The 17522-nt window shown below is 37.7% G+C and overlaps 1 protein-coding gene and 1 long non-coding RNA gene across 2 annotated transcripts in view; both read left to right on the top strand.

Annotated features, from left to right (window-relative positions):
- LOC113168482 (trichohyalin-like) overlaps nucleotides 1–17522 on the top strand; it is a 928554-nt gene that overhangs the window by 741338 nt on the left and 169694 nt on the right. The gene's annotated exons all lie outside the window — the stretch shown is intronic.
- Nucleotides 14376–16863, top strand: LOC113168331. Its single transcript, XR_004463440.1, has 3 exons — nucleotides 14376–14633; nucleotides 15824–15907; nucleotides 16713–16863. It is a non-coding gene; the product is annotated as an uncharacterized LOC113168331 (long non-coding RNA).

Raw genomic sequence — 17522 nt, forward strand, 5'->3', positions numbered from 1 at the left:
AAAGTCTGTGTTGTGTTTGATGGAGGTGCGACAGCTGATGAAGAATGTAACAAATTTACATGATACATCTCCTCAGGCTGCAGTCACTAAAATTATGTCAGTGGTTTTAATTTTTGTAATGATTTTTTTTTTTTTTTTGTATAAGTTGTGATTTATTTTCTAGTATTGTGCATTTAATTAAAGTAGTACTAAAGAAATGGTAAACACAAGTAAATAAATGATTATTGTCACAGGTCATCAGTGATCCGAAGCTACAGTGGAAAATAGTTAACAGATAAAAAAAAGACAGATTAAACAACATCTCATTTTATTAAAAGCGTTTAGCGCTTTCATCAACATCTGTCCTTTACACTGCTTCACTCAGGACTGAATTGACAGAAGTAGGAGGTGCTTTGTAGGTTGGCACTGAGCAGAGCAAGTGGGCGTTACCAGGGATCAAAAGGTGTAGACAGGTAGAGACGGCAGGTTTTCACAAGTTGTAGGACAAGTTAGGCCACAATCCATGACTCTGGAAACGCTCGACACATCATGCAACAGATCCGTCGTCCTCTAAACGTAATTATTACATTTGACCTGTTTTATTAGTTCTATTATTTCTCTCTATTATCACCTTAAACAATAATGAACATTGCTCTGTGTTTGGCTTTTTGCTGTAGATGGTAGGAAGCAGTAACTGAGTAAGGTCATTAAGTGTAGTGAAACATGTTGTGTAGCTTATTATTTATAGGATATTACTTAGTACATTTAATAAGCATTTTGGCAGAATTTGTAATTTGGATTATGCTATAGTACAAGCTTGTAAAATTTCAAGTGAGACATAGACTCTTTATAACTGTTTGATGGATTGGCTGGTTTTAGGTGGTGGTTAGATTAATTTAGTATCTATACATTTTGAAAACCATTAAGTAGCACTTACTTTGATTTGAAATACATTGTTTGCACAACAGAACTGCAAGTAAACTAAAGATCAAAAGCATTTTAACTGCCACGACACTGTGTAGGTGAAAAAAAGTGAAAGTGAAAGTATGATTTTCTTAGATAAATCTGTTTGATTGGGCAGTTGCCAAGTGTTGTAGCACTTTATTAGCGCTTCAGATCAGACCCAGGTTATATATTGTTTAATCTTTATGGCTCTGCACAGTTTATGACACACTATTAATGCAAAGGATGGTGGTTGTTATAGCAACAGAGAAAAAGTGGGTAGTGCTGTAAAAATAGACAGGAAAGGCAAGTTAAAATATACTTATGTTCATTTATTTTGCCTAAACACCAGTTCATAAACATATTTTATATTTAAACAGAAATGTTATACATAGACTAATGATTTCTCTTTGTTATTCTAACTGTTAAATATCTCATCAGATGAACAGATTGTCCATTGGACCACAGCTCAGAACCACCAGTGTTCTGGTTGTTCATCTTTTCCTGATAAACTTTAACACAGGTAACTTGTTCTATTACATGCTAAGTTAAAATCTCATCATGATTTTTAGATAAAGTGATCAAATGATGCAAGTTGACAACACACGCTATGTTAATTTTAAAGAGCTGAAAATATTATTATCTAGAAGATGTGTATTTCTTCAAAATAGGTTTTACATCCTGGACACAGACAAGCTGACCTGTAACCTAAAACAGTATTATGTTAAAAATGAATCTGGTTGTAACCACAGCTGTGACTTCATGTGAAACAATTCTTTATCACTGCAGTTTTAAACTTATATTTGTTTCTTACATGTTATACGTCCCTAAGTTCTTACAGCAGAAATTAAAACCCAGATCTTTTACTTTCAGGTCAGTCTAAGTTAATTGGTTCATCTCAGCCAATAGTAGCAACAGTTGGTGATGACATCATTTTACCATGTCATCTTGAACCTGCTGTGGACGTTGCTGCAATGACGTTGGAGTGGACGAGGTCTGACCTGGACCCTAGATATGTCCTTGTGTTACGTGCTGGTCAGGACCTTGTAAACACTAAACATCTATCCTACAGAGGAAGAACATCTTTGTTCACTGATGAACTGAAACAAGGAAACATTTCACTGAAACTCTCCAACGTGAAACTATCAGATGAGGGAAAGTATCAGTGCTTCGTTCCAAAACTAAATGAAGCATCTTTTGTAGAGCTTGTTGTTGGTAAGTGGACTAACTTCAGTTTATTTTCTCATTTATTCATGTTATTATTAGTATTCGTTTATATTTTAGTACAGTGTGTTTATTTATTATACTGTACGTCCAACAACAAAATCATATATATATATCTATGTTTGATCTTTTTTTTTTTTTTTTTTCTGAACAGTCCATCTTGCAGGAATAATGTCTGAGTCCTAAATGTGTGCTAAACAAAACAACTTCCTTTTGTCATTTTCAGGTGCTGCTGCCTCACCTATCATCAGTTTAGCAGGAATTGAAGGAGATAAGGGTGGAGTTGTTCTACAGTGTGAGTCTAAAGGCTGGTATCCAGAGCCTGAGCTGTTGTGGCTGGATCCTGAGGGAAAGATCCTCTCTGTTGGACCTACAGAGACAGTCAGAGGTCCTGATGACCTCTATACTGTCAGCAGAAGAGTGACTGTGGAGAAGAGATACAGCAACAACATCATCTGTAGAGTCCAACAGAGAAAAATCAACCAGATCAGAGACACACAGATACACATATCAGGTTTAAAAAAGAAATAAAAGGATATGATTACTCTTTTACTCTCACAAAGCCCATGTTTTATACAATGTTATTCTTCTCATTTCAGATGATTTTTTTAACTTCAAGTCTGGTTCCTCTGCTGCCATAGTTGTTTTGGCTGTTTTTTTGGCTGTTTGCATTGTGCTTATGTGTGTCCTCTGTTTATGGAAAAAAAATATAATCAGTAAGTCAAAAATTAATTCCACTGACGTTTGCATTGTGTTTATTTAAATAGGTATTTGATTAGGACTAAGGTGGTCTGTGTTTTTTGTTTTTTTATTTCAATTTGTTACATTTTAGTCTTCTGTGATTCCTAAAGTTTAACTAGATGTATTTTAGACTTTAATTTACTGTCTTTATTTACAAAGAGTTCAAGAGACGTGGTGAAAATGATCATGCATCAAACATCTCTAAAAGTAAAACTGAAGACCAGATTTTTGTGGAGGAAAAAAGAGAGAGAGCACAGCTCATGACAATTGAATCAGCGGGAACAAGTGGAACTGCTCCAGCTGAGTCCTCTTCCTGTTTGGTAAGTGATCATGGTAAAATCAAATGTAGAAACTTGGAGGTTTCCTGAAAATAGAAAAATAAAATCCACAAGACAAACTTCCACACACAGAACTGAGCAGCACTGAACAACATATTTAGTTGAACTAGTTGAACTAACTAGTAGAACTGCAGAGATTCAAATATAATGCACAAGTGTATAATAAAATATAAGAAATCAAACAAATATTAATAACAATCAAATCTCTGTCTCAGGGTAACTTGCTGCCAGTTTCCAGACAGAGATTCCACGAAGAGAAGCAGAGGAGAGAGAAGCTGGAGAAGGAGGTTTGTTTACTGTATTTCTCGGAGTATAAGGCGCAATAAGCGAAACAAAACAGTCAAACTTTATTACATAAACGCGTTCACCATAACTCCCAAACTTATTCAGTTATAACGCGTAAAAACAAAAAAAAAAAAACACAATCTGAGACCATAAATCAAACCATAGCATTCACATTAACTCATAACTTTTAGTTAACGTTATAACAAAATACAACACAACAACTTTGAGTTGTCTTTTTTTACTTGGAGGAGGTCGTCTTCTTGTTTCCTCCACTTCTGTACCATTGATTCATTAATGTTAAATTCTCTCACAGCTGCTCTATTCCCATATTTTACTAATAGCCTGGAGTTTAAAGTCCATGTCGTCAGCGTGTGTCTTGACAGGTGACATTTTAAGGTAATATTATGTTGAAGCACAGTCAGTGTTACTCTGCGATGCTCCTGACTACAGTAGCCGTAATGATGCAAGTGTTGCGACTTTGTAGTTTACTAAGGTCGCACTAAGACACTTGAATAAATTCATATATAAGGTGCACTGTCGTTTGATGAGAAGATTGAAGGCTTTTAAGTGGCCCTTTAGCGTGAAAAATACGGTAATTGTTTTATCAAAAAATAAGAATTATCTCTAATCACTGCTTCAACTTCAAATTTGTGTTTGTTTTTATTTGTTTTGAATATTTTTATGAATGATTATTAATCCTTTAAAAAAAGTTTACAACAGACAAACTGTTGGTCCCGTTATAACAATTTATGTTACAGGAGAAAAATAGTCTCATGTCAGGCTAAAGTTAAAGCTTCATTAATAATGACTAATCTGTAATCTGTAACAAAAATATATGCTCTTTAAATTATTTAATTTTTTACAATATGTTTTTCTCTAATCTTTCCCATAAAACAAACATGTCATGTTTCACATTTCTCTTTTCTTGTTTCTCTTCTCAACTTGAGGGAAACAGAGCAGACAGAAACAGCTTAATGTTACATAATATTTAGTTCATTAGAACATGAAGATTAAAATATTATATATCAAACAAATGCACAGAAGTTTAAATGTCAAAGTGTAGTCAAGGACAAGTAAAGATGCAGCCACATCAGTGTTATAATGTTTTCAATCAAGTATAAGGATAAAACAAAACTAGTATTGCTTTTCTAACAATCTAGCCACAGGGGTTGCAAGCCAGTGACTTCTGTGCCGGTCCCAAGCCCGGATAAATAGAGAGGGTTGCGTCAGGAAGGGCATTCGGCATAAAAATTGCCAAATAACCATGCGAATCATCCACAACACTTTAATACTGTTGGTCGAAGAAAGAGTGGAGGCAGAAAGGTTCGTGGTCAGAGAGAGAAGGGAAAAGGCAGGAGCATAGGTTTAAGAATAGGGACTCTTAACGTTGGCACGATGACAGGGAAAGGCAGAGAGCTGGCAGACATGATGGAGAGAAGGAAGGTAGATGTTCTGTATGTGCAGGAGACAAGGTGGAAGGGCAGCAAGGCACGTAGTATCGGAGGAGGATACAAACTGTTCTACCATGGTGTTGATAGGAAGAGAAACGGGGTAGGAGTGATTCTGAAGGGGGAGTTTGTGAACAATGTTCTAGAGGTGAAAAGAGTCTCAGACAGGATGATGAGCATAAAGCTAGAAATTGAAGGGGTGATGATGAATGTAGTCAGTGGGTATGCGCCACAGGTTGGCTGTGAGTTAGAAGAGAAGGAGAGATTCTGGAGTGAGTTTGATGAGGTCATAGAGAGTATCCCCAGAGGAGAGAGAGTTGTTGTTGGAGCAGACTTCAATGGGCATGTTGGTGAGGGCAACAGAGGTGATGAGGAGGTGATGGGCAGGTTTGGTGTAAAGGAAGGGAATCTGGAAGGACAGATGGTGGTGGACTTTGCTAAGAGGATGGAAATGGCTGTAGTCAACACTTACTTCCAGAAGCGAGAGGAACATAGAGTGACATACAGAAGTGGAGGTAGGAGTACACAGGTGGACTACATCCTATGTAGACGAGGTCATTTGAGAAAAGTTAGTGACTGCAAAGTGGTGGTAGGAGAGAGTGTAGCCAGACAGCACCGCATGGTGGTGTGCAAGATGACTCTGGAGGTCAGGAAGAAGAAGAGAGGAAAGACAGAGAAGAAGACCAAGTGGTGGAAGTTAAAGAATGAAGAAACTTGTGAGGAATTCAGACAGAAGTTGAGACAGGTTCTTGGTGGTCAGGATGAGCTTCCAGATGACTGGGAAACCACAGCAGAGGTTATCAGGGAAACAGGTAGGAAGGTGCTAGGTGTGTCATCTGGAAAGAGGAAAGAAGGTAAAGACACTTGGTGGTGGAATGAGGAAGTACAGGAATTCATCCAGAGGAAGAGGTTAGCTAGAAGGAAGTGGGATGTAGAAAGGACTGAGGAAAGTAGACAGGAGTACAAGGAAGCGCAGCGTAGAGTGAAGAGGGAGGTGGCAAAGGCCAAACAGAAAGCTTACGATGAGCTGTATGACAGGTTAGACACAAAGGAACGAGAGAAGGACTTGTACAGGCTAGCCAGACAGAGAGATAGAGATGGGAAGGATGTGCAACAGGTAAGGGTGATTAAGGACAGAGATGGAAAGGTACTAACAACCCAGGAGAGTGTGCAGAAAAGATGGAAGGAGTATTTTGAGGAGCTGATGAATGAGGAAAATGACAGGGAAAGAAGGGAGGAAGATGTGGATGTTGTGGAGCAGGAAATAGAAGAGATTGGAAAGGATGAGGTTAGGAAGGCTCTGAAAAGGATGAAGAGTGGAAAGGCTGTTGGTCCTGATGACAGAGAGGCAGCAGTGGAGTTTCTAACCAGTTTGTTCAATAGGATTCTAGAGAGTGAGAAGATGCCTGAGGAATGGAGGAGAAGTGTTCTGGTTCCGATCTTTAACAACAAGGGTGACACGCAGAACTGCAGCAACTATAGAGGAATAAAGTTGATGAGCCACACAATGAAGCTGTGGGAAAGAGTAGTGGAAGCCAGGCTTAGGAAGAAGGTGGAGATTTGTGAGCAGCAGTATGGTTTCATGCCCCGTAAGAGCACCACTGATGCCATTTTTGCTTTGAGAATGTTGATGGAAAAGTACAGAGATGGTCAGAAGGAGCTGCATTGTGTCTTTGTAGATTTAGAGAAGGCGTATGACAGGGTGCCGAGGGAGGAGCTGTGGTACTGTATGAGGTCGTCGGGAGTGGCAGAGAAGTACGTCAGAGTAGTGTATGAGAGAAGTATGACGGTGGTGAGATGTGCTGTAGGTCAGACAAAGGAGTTCAAGGTGGAGGTGGGACTACACCAAGGATCAGCTTTGAGTCCCTTCTTGTTTGCTATGCTGATGGACAGGCTGACAGATGAGGTCAGACAGGAATCTCCCTGGACAATGATGTTTGCGGATGACATTGTGATTTGCAGTGAGAGTAGAGAGCAGGTACAGGAACAGCTAGAGAGATGGAGGTTTGCTCTGGAAAGAAGAGGCATGAAGGTCAGTCGTAGTAAGACAGAATACATGTGTCTGAACGAGAGGGATCAAGGTAGAAATGTTAGGTTACAGGGGGCTGAGGTGAAGAAGGTACAGGAGTTTAAGTACTTGGGGTCAACAGTTCAGTGTGATGGAGAGTGTGGAAAAGAGGTGAAGAGGAGAGTGCAGGCAGGTTGGAGCGGGTGGAGGAAAGTCAGAGTGTTGTGTGACAGAAGAGTGTCAGCAAGACTCAAAGGAAAGGTGTACAAGACAGTGGTGAGACCAGCTCTGCTCTATGGGTTAGAGACGGTAGGAGTGAGAAAGAGACAAGAGGCTGAGATGGAGGTAGCAGAGATGAAGATGTTGAGGTTCTCCTTAGGAGTGACCAGGTTAGACAGAATAAGGAACGAGTACATCAGAGGGACGGCTCACGTTGTCTGTGTTAGCGACAAAGTCAGAGAGGCCAGACTGAGATGGTTCGGACATGTTCAGAGGAGGGATAGTGAGTATATTGGTAGGATGTTGAAGATGGAGCGGCCAGGCAGGAGGACAAGAGGACGACCAAGGAGGAGATATATGGATGTTATAACAGAGGACATGAGGTTGGCTAGTGTTAGGGTAGAAGATGTTCATGATAGAGTGAGGTGGAAAAGGATGATTCGCTGTGGCGACCCCTGATGGGAAAAGCCGAAAGAGAAGAAGAAGTATTGCTTTTCTAACACTTGATGTATGAATTAATTAAGGAACATTAATCGTGATGCATAACAAGCTATAAACATTAAAAATCTACTTACATAAGATCCTGAATAAAATCGATGCTGAGAGTCGAGCTTGTGTCTGAATCCAGGTTCATGTTTATGTGGATCTGGATCTGTGGTGGGAACAGTGGGAGAAGCTGCTGCTGATGGAGGCTCAGATCAAATACCTGGATGTACTGAAGGAGCTGGATCAGCTGTCAGTGTCACATGGTTCTAGCTTCAACACCTCCTGATAAAGTTCATCCTAAACAGTGAGGAACAGAATCCTCTGGTTCAGGACCAGGTTTTCTCTCCCAGTGACAGCAGTGAAGTCCTGACTCTTCACCTGCTCACAGCTCACTGCAGACAGAGAAACTAAAGTCTGATCCTCATACATGGATCTAGTTTGTAGAACACACACAACAACTCAGCATGATGCTAAACAGAGAAATACAAAGTACAACTAGTGAAACAGGACAAACCAACTAACTAGACCTCACTAGACTGATCACCGCCTTCCATGTGGGAAACTGGGGTCCAAATTCCAGCTGTGGCCTACCTCCAGTTGGTCCTTGCCTCCAGGGGTTCTTGTAAGTCGCTTTAGATAAAAGTGTCTGCCAAAGGTAAATGTCTTGTAAATAAAAAATTTTCTTTTCAAATGACAATTTCCAAAATAAGTATGAAAAATAAAACAAGTATGTTTTTCATTGAGGTGTAGAAGCCGAAAAAACTACAGAAAGAAACTAACATAAAAGCCTTGGAGTAGATTTTACACAATATTTAAAACAGTTTTGAAATTAATACAGTTAACATCTTTTTTTATTATTACAGAAATGCTTAAAACTATTCATTGTTTGCATATTAACCCATTGTTTGTTAATACATCATCTTAATATGATGTAAAATCCTTTTTTTAAGCCTCCTTAAAAAACCAGTAAAACCAAAATCAGAGCATCTCTGGAGTGTTGCTGTTGTTTTCCAGCTGAAAAGCTGTAATATCACATTTCCTTCTGGATTTATATGTTAGAAACCTACAGTCTGTAAAGATGTGTACTGATTAGTAAAGAGAGGAAATCATCAACCAATATATTTGTTTAATTAAATTTAATCAGAGGAAACTGAAATTAAGCCCAAATCGAACTTTTTAAGATAAGATTTTAAATTATACATACACTCTGTGCTAATAAATCTTTAGTAAAAACATGAAGTTACATCAGAGCAAACCTGTGGTCATCAATCAGATCTAGAAGGTTGGATTGTTAGAGTTTTACTTTGCTTATTTACCTGAGTTTTTTAGGAACTTACAACTAAAAGAGAAATAATGTTGTGTGTACATGTTTTTGATGAAATGTGTTGTCTCTCTTCATCTCTTTCCTCATCTCATGTGGATCCACAGCTCCAGGCTGAGAAAGAAAAGAAGGAGGAAACTGACAATCGTCTGGAGGACACTAAGACAGAGGTTCATCTTTTGATCCAAATCAATTATCTGTCTTTCATTTCCATCATTATCTTCTGTACAGAACATTTTGATTTGTTATTGAAACAAATGTTTATAAACAATATATTTGAGGCAAGTGAAAAAATTAATGAATAATAATTATAACAACAAAAACAGTAATAATAATAATTTAAATAAACTTTTCACATTTTAAAGTTGCTCCAACAAACACAACAAACTAACTCCTGCTCCTTTAAAGATCTACAACATGACAACATGTTCTTAACCATGAAATACTGTTTCTTATCTAAACATCTTGAGACTCTCTCCACCTGAACTATTTACATGTTCAGGAAATGACCTCCGAGTTCAGGTGCGTGGATTTTCTTTAAGACACGTCCCTCAGAGGAGTCTATAAAACGACTCTGGACACTGATCGTTTGATATCTGTGTTGTGTGTGAACCGCTGATTGTCCCACAGTCTTTAGGTTTTGGAGTCTGTCTACACACCTGTTGGTTGTATCGCAGGTGAAGGTGAGAGAAGCTGTAGCTGAATGCATTCCTGCACTTTGCTCCAGCCGGATCCATCTCGAGGGGGCCCAGGTTTTCCTGGTGGTCCCTCGCTGGCCCCTCATGCCCTGGTCCTCCCTGATCCCGCTCCTCCTGGACAGCGCCCCGTAGGTGCTTCCCCTCTGCAGGGACCTCTTGTCCCAGGTGGGGGACACACTGTCCCACCAGTGTTGTCTCTCTTCATCTGTTCTTCCTCTCATGTGGATCCACAGCACCAGGCTGAGCTGCTGGTCCTCGGTGTCCCGGACAATGATGCTCGTGTTAGTGCTGCGCTCCGTCCCTTTCGCGCCCTCCCACAGTACAACTCGCACCCAGTGGATCAGCTGTTCGGATGTTTTCAGCCTTTGTCGATGTCTCGGCTGCCGGGTTGGATCGTGCAGCTGATTCGTCACTACTACAAACAGTCTGACCTGCCTACCCTGGCATGCGGACACACTCGACCCGCGGCTTGGCCACGTCCTGGGTGCTATTTCTCAGAGCACCCCGACCTGGTCCACCTTCCCCCGCTTTTATTTCCTCCATATGTCACATCTGCACATTCCTTCGGGGATCGGGTCTTGGAGGTTGTGTTAGTGTGTTACATTGTCCAACACTGAGCAACTAGTTTGGTATTTAACATCCAATAATAGTTGGAACTGTTTCTCTCCCAGATTTAGTGATTCCAGTCAGTCTAATAGTGTCTGAATGATAGAGCCAGAGGGAGCAGGAACCAAACAGTTCAGAGACACTTGATGTGTTTATTGGATCAAATCATTCAGAGTCAATTCAGATTCAAACTGATGTTGTATGAAGAGAATTAGAAACACAACTTACAAACAATGAGAAATGATCATTCACTTAGAATAAATGCTGTGTCTACATCTATTGATAATGAATTGTTTCTCTTCATCTCTCAGAGCTCCCAGTTGGAAACACAGCTCCAGACTGAGAAGAAGAAGAATGAGGAGGCTGAGAAGAAGATTAAAGAGGTAAAACTATTTTTTTTTTATTTATTTATTTTTTATATCATCTATAGAAAAAAGTGTTTTGTTGTTGAGACGAAGACCAGCTCCTCCGGTCCTCCTCCTCCCACCCGTCTTGGTCTGCTTGCCTTCCTGGTTCCTTTGTGGGCCGTCTGGGATCCGGCCTTGGGGGCTTCTTGTTCCTTCCCCTTAATTCGTGATACTTTTACTCTGCTTCTCATTCACCCATTCCCACACATAGCAGTGACAGAGCTGCCATTCAGCTGACCGGACTCACAGGGGTCAACTTGGGGTTCAGTTTCTTGTCCAAGGACACTTTGAAACCTAGGAAGAGAAACAAGGATTCGAACCACTGATCCCATGATTAGTAGACAACAGAAGCACTGTTATGATTGTTACATATTATTGTTTTTACCAATGTAACTGAGATTTTGAAAAACATAGAACAAAAGAAATAAAATAATAATTCAGACATGAAATAGAATAGTTTGAACATGACATAATCTATTATCAGACTTATTATCAAGTCAGTGGATTCTGGTCATTAACACATTTTCCTCCACATCAGTGACTTTTTTTTCAGAATCAGCAGAAATCAGATGTTGAAGGAGCTTCATGTTCAAAGTGTTAGTGTTAGTTTGAAGTCATTGACCTTAATAAGAGAACAGGTCTCTCATCTTCTCTTTGTCTTCTCTCTGCTCTCAGGTGAATCAACTAATTACTGAAGTTCAGAAGCTCAAATCTGGAAATGAAAGATCGAACACTCGGATGCATCAGCCGGAGAACAGGATTCAAGAGGTTCATGTTTTACTGAGACTGAATTTAGTTTCATGTCACAGTTTGTTTGTCTTTATTTCTAAAACTCAACTTAGTGTTTTAGGAAATGTGAAAACAGATATTACATCCATAAAAGTTATAACTCAACAAAAAAAAAAGTCCCATTTTAAGGTCCTGAACAGAGAAAGTGAAGTAAAAACAAATCACATTATTCAACAATGATTCTTCTCTTCATTTCTCCAACCTCCCAGTTGAAAGACGTGCTCCAGAAGAACCACAGCGACTGTGAGGAAGTAAAGAGCCTGAAGCTGCTGCTGCTAAATATCCCAGAGGTTTATCTTTTCATTCAATCCAGTTTTCTCTCTTTTTGTTTTCTTATCTTTTGAAAGTCAGACTGATCATAAGATAGACTGGAGTTGATGTTAAACAGAAATAAAACCAACTTATTTTCTATCCAGTGAGAGGATCTTTGTCTCCTAGAAAATGTTTCCTATTTCTCTGGGAAACAAAATAGCTGTTTAGCTGTTTAGGTTTTGTTCAGAGGTCTTTTCAAACTAAACTACTACTAAGTGAGTTTTATACTAGAAGGTAAGATCAGGCCAAAATTGTGGTTTGGTTAAACATTTTAAAATCTTCTTTAAAAAAGTCTAGAAACAAACTAATCAGTTGAAAACACAGCTTCAGTCTGAGGAACAGACGAGGATGACGACTGAGCTGAGAAACAAGATCATAGACGTTCAACTTTTGAAAACCTTGGTTTCATTGATGAAAGTGGTTTATTAAATTGGATCAAAATAAATCAGAGACTAATACAAAGATTCTGTAGTTGAGTATGAATTTATTTTAACATCAGTTGAAATTAATTTAGAGGAAACACTGATATTTATTACAGAAAAGGTCAACAATGTTAAACTCACTTGTCACCACTATTCTTAGTGTTATTACAATACTGACAGCTGATTTCACCTTGAACGCTGTTTTACCTAGTATTTAAATTATTGCATAAAATTGCAACAAACACACTGGATTTTTTTCAGTTCCTGTTGCTCCTGTTTTTCTCAGCTCAGTAGTCATATTGTAAACCACACATCATACTACATTAGAAGATGTTCTGATGTTTATAATTAGAAGGAGCTTCATGTTCGAAGTGTTAGTGTTAGTTTGAAGTCATTGATCTTAATAAGAGAACAGGTCTCTCATCTTCTCTTTGTCTTCTCTCTGCTCTCAGGTGAATCAACTAATATATGTCTACAACTATTGATAATGAATTGTTTATCTTCTTCTCTCCTACCTCCCAGTTGCAAACAAAGCTCCAGGATGAGGAAACGATGAAGGAACAGGCTGAGACCTTGAACAAGAAGCTTCTGGAGATGATAACAAAGGTTTTTTTTTTTTTTTTTTTTCTTACATAAATCAAGTTATTTGTCCAGATACTTTTATCTTCTCTATGCAACACTGATTTGTTTCTGAGACCAAGATATATCATCACAGATTAAAAAACAGATTGTGGTTTGATATATTAACAATATACATGGTGTTCTTATTAACTTAATGTTAACACATTTCTAATTTGGGTGGTTTTATCTATAATTGCTCTGTAACAGAAATTAAACTCGGATATCATCACTACTCTTTTTTTTTTTCTTTACTATAACACTATGAGGCTATATCATACTGAACATGGAATTATACAGTATTTGATTTATTGTTGTGATTATTTTATACATTTTTAACCCTTTTGTGTTCTGATCATTTCTACATAGACTCAGATCTTGTTTTAGTTTGAACTCACTGACCTTCATAAGAGAACAGGTCTCTCATCTTCTCTTTGTCTTCTCTCTGCTCTCAGGTGAATCAACTAATGACTGAAGTTCAGAAGCTCAAGGAGGAGAAAGAGAGGAGTGAGGATGAGAAACAACAGCTGAAGACTAAGATAAAAGAGGTTCATGATTTACTGAGACTTAGTTTGGTTTCATGTCACAGTTTGTTTGTCTTCAGTTCTAAATCTCAACTTAGTGTTTTAGAAGATTTAAAAAAAATGTAACATCCATAAAAGTCATACAACAAAAAAAAAAAGAAAAAAAAATCACTTTTTTTTAACTATAGGTTCTGCAAATATTTATTGGAAACAACATTGAATGTATTTACAACAAAAACTCAACTAAACTTGGGACTTGATGCCAAAACAAAATATAATTACAAAATAAATTCTCATTAAGTTGCTGCCAAATATAGGATTGTTGTTTAATATCCCTAATATCAACCAATCTGTGGTTCACTAGTTTCTGTAACTCAGAAGAATTTGTCATTTAGCATCTCTTTCATCTTTCTTTGTAAAAAATAAATGAGTGTTTTCCTAGAATTGACTAAATACATGAAAAACACAAAGATCAGGTGAGTTCAGTCAGTGAGAAGCTGCAAGATATTAATTCAGTTTGTATTTTCTCACTCCCCCCTCATCTGAGATGTTATCCTCCAGCTTCTGATTGGCTGAACACACCTGATCCAGGTACTGAGCAGTAGATAGTTGGAGAACCAGCAGGACAGCAGCAGTGAGGACCAGGGTTGTCTCCTCCTGTTTTAAACTAACAGGAGACTGAGAAATAGATCAAACAGAGAAGACCTGATTCATTACGAGTGATTAGAAAAAGTCCAATCAGAAACTTTTCCAGAGCTCTGTTCAATGCTGGAAACATGAAGAGATTTTCTCTCTGTGTTAGTGTGTTACATTGTCCAACACTGAGCAGCTAGTTTGGTATTTAACATCCAATAATAGTTGGAACTGTTTCTCTCCCAGATTTAGTGATTCCAGTCAGTCTAATAGTGTCTGAATGATAGAGCCAGAGGGAGCAGGAACCAAACAGTTCAGAGACACTTGATGTGTTTATTGGATCAAATCATTCAGAGTCAATTCAGGTTCAAACTGATGTTGTATGAAGAGAATTAGAAACACAATTTACAACCAATGAGAAATGATCATTCACTTTGAATAAATGCTGTGTCGACATCTATTGATAATCAATTGTTTCTCTTCTTCTCTCCTACCTCCAAGGTGGAAAACCTGGTCCTGGAGAAAAGTTGGGACAGTGAGGAAGTAAAGAGCTTGAAGCAGCTACTGGCGAAAATCCCAGAGGTTCTTCCTTTCATTCAAACCTTGAAGCAGCTGCTGCTAAATATCCCAGAGGTTCATCTTTTCATTCAAACTATTTTTTTCTCTTTTTGTTTTCTCATCTTTTGAAAGTCACACTGATCATAAGATAGACTGGAGTTAAAGTTAAACAGAAACAAAACCAATCTATTATCTATCCAGTGAGAGGATCTTTGTCTCCTAGAAAATGTTTCCTATTTCTCTGGGAAACAAAATAGCTGTTTAGGTTTTGTTTAGAGGTATTTAAAGTAAACTACTACTAAGTCAGTATTTTACTAGAAGGTAAGATCAGGCCAAAATTGTGGTTTGGTTAAACATTTTAAAATCTTCTTTAAAAAAGTCTAGAAACAAACTAATCAGTTGAAAACACAGCTTCAGTCTGAGGAACAGACGAGGATGACGACTGAGCTGAGAAACAAGATCATAGACGTTCAACTTTTGAAAACCTTGGTTTCATTGATGAAAGTAGTTTAATAAATTGGATCAAAATAAATCAGAGACTAATACAAAGGTTTTGTAGTTGAGTATGATTTTAACATCAGTTGAAATTTATTTAGAGGAAACATTGATATTTATTACAGAAAAGGTCAACAATATTAAACTCACTTGTCACCACTATTCTTAGTGTTATTACAATACTGTCAGCTGATTTCACCTTGAACACTGTTTTAACTAGTCTTTAAATTATTGAATAAAATTGCAACAAACACAATGATTTTATTTCAGTGTGTTGCAATTATTTGTTGCTCAAATAAACTTAAAATTCACAATGACTAAAACATTTGTTCCTGTTTTTCTCAGCTCAGTAGTCATGTCGTAAACCACCTATCATACTACATTAGAAGATGTTCTGATGTTGAACATTGGTGTTGAACTGCATTTATGATAGAAGTTAAATAGATAGTTTGAAACTTCCTCGTGTATCATCACTGATAGAAACTCTTTAGTCAGTTGATTGTAAATGAAACAAATGTGAATACAGACAAACTGGATTCTGTGTTGATCATTAAGACATTTTCCTCCACATCAGTGACTTTAGTTCAGAATCAGCAGAAATCAGATGATGAAGGAGCTTCATGTTCAGAGTGTTAGTGTTAGTTTGAAGTCATTGACCTTAATAAGAGAACAGGTCTCTCATCTTCTCTTTGTCTTCTCTCTGCTCTCAGGTGAATTAACTAATATCAATTGATAATGAATTGTTTCTCTTCATTTCTCCGACCTCCCAGTTGCAAGCACAGCTCCAGACTGAGGAAAAGAACAGGATGAAGGCTGAGACCTTGAACAAGCAAAAGGAGGGAGTGATCACAGAGGTTAATCTAATAAGCAAATTAATTATATGTCCAGTGATTTCAGTTTCTCATCTTCCACTCACAACATACATTTTTTAATAATATATATATTTTATTCTTTAATCTCAAACATTTCTGATTTCAAGTAACAAACTAATTCCCCTCCAAAGATCTACAACATGAGAACATGTTCTTAACCATGAAATACTGTTCTTATCTAAAAATGTGAAGCAGAACACAGAATGTTCGGTTCCTAGTTTAGTAAATGGTTTGAACTTAAACAGGACTTTTCTACCTAACCGGCACTCAAAGCACTTTTACTCTGCTTCTCATTCACCCATTTCCAAACAGAAACCCGATGGCAGAGCTGCCCTGCAGCTGACCTGACTCACAGCGGTCAACTTAGGGTTCAGTATCTTGTCCAAGGACACTTTGACATGTGACAGGAGGAACTGGGAATCGAACCACCAATCCCATAATTAGTAGACTTCTGAAAGACTGTCTTCCCATTTGGATTGTTACATATTATTGTTTTTACTAATGTAACTGAGATTTTGAAGAATTTACACACTAAAAAGAAAAAAAATAATTCAGATATTAAATACATAGTTTGGATATGACATCTTCGATTATAACACTTATTATCAAGTCAGTGGATTCTGGTCATTAACACATTTTCCTCCACATCAGTGACTTTAGTTCATAATCAGCAGAAATCAGATGATGAAGGAGCTTCATGTTCAAAGTGTTAGTGTTAGTTTGAAGTCATTGACCTTAATAAGAGAACAGGTCTCTCATCTTCTCTTTGTCTTCTCTCTGCTCTCAGGTGAATCAACTAATGACTAAAATCCAGGATCTCAAATCTGAAAATGAAGAAGAAATGAAGAAAATGATACAAGAGGTTCATGTTTGACGAAGAATGATTTTTTTTTCAATTCACAGTTTGTTTATCTTTGATTCTAAATCTAAACTTAATGTTTTAGAAAATTTAAAAAACAGATAAAACATCCATAAAAGTCATAACCCCCTGCAAAGAAACACATTTTAAAGTCCTGATCAGAGAAACTGAAGTTAAAAAACTCATATTTTTTTTAAAACTATAGATCATGTAAATATTTATTGGACACAATATTAAATGTAATTAGAATACAAATACAACTAAATATGGTACTTGACTTCAAGACAAAATATAATTACAGAATTAAAATTCCCATTAAGCTGCTGACAAATATAAGATTATTGTTTAATATCAGTAGTATCAACCAATCCATTGTTCACTAGTTTCTGAAACTCAGTGCAATCTGTCATTTAGCATCTCTTTCATCTTTCTTTGTAAAAAATAAATTAGTGTTTTCGTAGATTTGACTAAATACACGAAAAACAAAAGATCAGGTGAGTTCAGTCAGTGAGAAGCTGGAACATACTAATTCACTTTGTCTTCTCTCACTCCCCCCTCATCTGAGATGGTATCTTCCAGCTTCTGATTGACTGAACACACCTGATCCAGGTACTGAGCAGTAGATAGTTGGAGAACCAGCAGGACAGCAGCAGTGAGGACCAGGGTTGTCTCCTCCTGCTTTAAACTATCAGGAGACTGAGGAATAGATCAAACAGAGAAGACTTGATTCATTACGAG

Source organism: Anabas testudineus, chromosome 18 (assembly GCF_900324465.2).
Source record: "Anabas testudineus chromosome 18, fAnaTes1.2, whole genome shotgun sequence".
Taxonomy (NCBI): Eukaryota; Metazoa; Chordata; class Actinopteri; order Anabantiformes; family Anabantidae; genus Anabas; species Anabas testudineus.